The following is a 3,269-nucleotide window of genomic DNA, read 5'->3' on the forward strand; positions in this document are numbered from 1 at the left end:
AAATGATCTTTCATTTTTTATTGCATTGTTTCCTTATTAACTGACTGAAGAAATGGAGTTTGGATCCTATATTGCAGGGGATGATGAAATGGTGGACAGAAAGGGAGCAAATGGTTATTTGTCCAGAGAGGCACCATGTATGTGACACTGTAATTTCAAATTTCCAAATTATGTCAAATGAACAGAATTAAGGAACTCACAGATGGAGTTGATAGAGGGAATCAGTCACCTGTCCTACTTCTTTACTTTCCTTTGTACTTGGTTTCTCTCTGTATTCCACTGGTTTTACCACCTTTTCCCATGTTTAGTAATTGTTGTAGCTTTCTAACTATTTCCTGTTAACAGGTTCCCCCTTCTCCAGTTTATGTGATCCATAAAACAACCTTAAGAGATAGATATTATTATATCAGTTTTACAGAAGAAACTGAGTCTCAGGGAATAAATACTTTTTCTCAAAGTCATAGAGCGAGTAAATTCCGGAGCCAGAACTAGACCTCAAGTCCAACCAACTCCAAAGGCCACCCTCTTAACCATAATTGTAACACACTTCCTGGAACAGGAAAAGTACGCAATAATTGTTAACTATTTTTTCCCCTAAAACATCACTTTTATTTGGCACTAAAGACAGCACAGACTGAAATGCTTAAGATAGCTCTCCACTGACTATCAAATCAAACCAAAGTGATACGTTTCTAAGGAGCTCCCGCCTTAATCTGGCCCTACACTGTTTACATAGTCTTCATTGTTCCCTTAAACTAACTTCCCTGCAGAATTATTGTTTACTCCCCACTGAAATCCCAGTACTTACTTGTTTTCATGTCTTTGCTCTTCCTATCATTTTATTCACCTTTTCCCACATCCTCATATTCTTTTCTGCCCTCTGCATCTGCCCAACTCTTAACCTTTCTAGCTCCGATTTAAAACTGTTACACAAATGAGCCAGCAGGATACCCTAGCCACCCTCATCACTGTCAGAGTCAGTGTTATTGTGTTTCCCAGGTCACAGGACAGGGAAAACTTCCTTCAGGTTTTGATTTGGGAAAACTGACATCATTTGCCATCTACTAGCATAGTCCCATCCCTTCCTGGTCAACATGTATTCTATTTGGACCAATAGTCTTTATTGAATTGATGAAAAAAATAAAGAGAAAAAAGAAAAACTCTTCTATTTATTCTACATATACATATGACAAAATTAGTATCTCCAGAGAACTGAGTGCCAGGATTAGCAAAGAGTCCAGGGAGCTTTATCTGAAAGTTAGATGAATGGGAAGATGTTCTTTGATACTTAACTTCTTTTAAATACAGATGTATTAATCTAAGTGAAAATATCCCCACTAAATTGATATATAAACAAAATCTGTTGATTCTTATTCACAAGAACACTTAGGATGTATTGGGGGAAGGGCTTTACTAGTATTTTTCCCCTAGAAATTAACATAACAGATTATATTAGACCTGCTCCCTACTATATGCAACCGTCCCTGGAATGTATGTTCTAGAATGCTCATTTCTGCTTCATTTTACTCCATCATAAAACTCTCTCCAAAACTATTAGTTCATATAATTTGACCGAAAAGGTTAAAGCCTGAGTAAACTAAGATGGATCAATGAGTTTTTGAACAGTATTTATAACCTACTGTGATAAGAAATCTATTTCTCTGCCCTGGCTGGTGTGACTCAGTGGATTGAGTGCTGGCCTGCAAATCAAAGGGTCATCAGTTCGATTCCCAGTCAGGGCATATGCCTGGGTTGCAAGCCAGGTCCCCAATACGGGGTGTGCTAGAGGCTACCACACATGGATGTTTCCCTTCCTCTTTTTTTCCCTCCCTTTCCTTCTCTCTAAAAATAAATGAATGTAATCTTTAAAAAAGAAATCTATTTATTAACTAAATGCTAACATATTTCAAAAATTATAAAATAAATGCATGCTATGTGCAGAAAACTTAACAAACATTGCAAAAAAAATCATCCATATCCCCAACATCTGGAGATAACCACTTTTTAATATGTGGATGTAATTCCTTCCAGGTATAGTCAAAGATAGATAGATGAGGGCGGGTATGAGGGTTTGAGAGAAGAGTCAGGAAAGGGAGGGAGTAAATATATCTTTGAAATTTATTTATGATAAGACACTATTTTGTAAATGGCTCTTTTTCACTTCAAAAATATATTTTCAAAATTATACAGGAAAAAAAAGTCATACAGAGAACAGACTGGCGGTTGCCAAGGGGGGAGTGGGATTGGGGAACTGGGTGAAAGAGTGAAGCGATTAACAAGTACAGATTGGTAGTTATAATATAGTCACAGGAATGTAAAGTACAACAGAGGAAGTAGAGCCAATAATATTGCAGTAACTATGTGTGGTGCCAGGTGGAGACTGGAAATATCAGGGGGACCACTTTGTAAGTTATATAAATGCCCAACCAGTATGCTGTACACTTGAAACTAGTACGAAATGATATTGAATGTAAACTGTAATAAAAAAATAAAACAAATTATCCCATGTTTAAAAATATGAATTTACAAAATGCTTTTTCATGGCTTTACATGGTTCCATTTTATAGATGTCCCAAAAGTTATTTAAACAATTCTGCATTATTAAACATATTGCTTGTTTTCAATCGTTCTGTATTGTACTTACTGTTGAAGTATATATTTATCAATAAATTTTTGCCCACCTATCTAATAATATCTTCAGAATAAATTCCTAGATGTGGAATTGCTGGAAAACTGGATAAGCATTCCAGTTTACTCTTACAAAGTTACAGTTGGGGCCCAGTGTCGCCGTGGTCTACAGTGCAATTAATTTTGTTCAGAAGTAGTTGATGTTACCCCAGTCACAAGAATTTTACCCCCACTCCTTCACAGATTGTCTTGACGTAAGTCCCTAACATGCGGCACTTTTCTAAGGTGGCAGGTCAGTTCTTACAAATACTTCTCTGCTCCATATTCCTTTTGATGGGTCAGGTACTCATACTGCTAATGGTTGAGTACCACACTACCCAAAACATACATTTTGGTTTCCTGCCCTACATTTTTGGGCCAACTGTTGAGCTAGTACAGTTTTAGTAAACTGTACACACCGTGGTAGAATTCGGGCGTGAGGCATGGCTGCAGGTGAACAAAGAGAATAAGAAAGAGACAGAGTTGCGGATATCTGTTCACACGGAAGGGTTCCAACCAGGATTTTAGTTAATATGGGTCGCGTGTATGGCATAGGATAAGTACAAGAAGGCATCTTCCATTCGAAAATTCTACCTCAGCTT

Source organism: Pteronotus mesoamericanus, unplaced genomic scaffold (assembly GCF_021234165.1).
Source record: "Pteronotus mesoamericanus isolate MK-2021 breed Mesoamerican mustached bat unplaced genomic scaffold, CSHL_Meso_final contig_177, whole genome shotgun sequence".
NCBI lineage: Eukaryota > Metazoa > Chordata > Mammalia > Chiroptera > Mormoopidae > Pteronotus > Pteronotus mesoamericanus.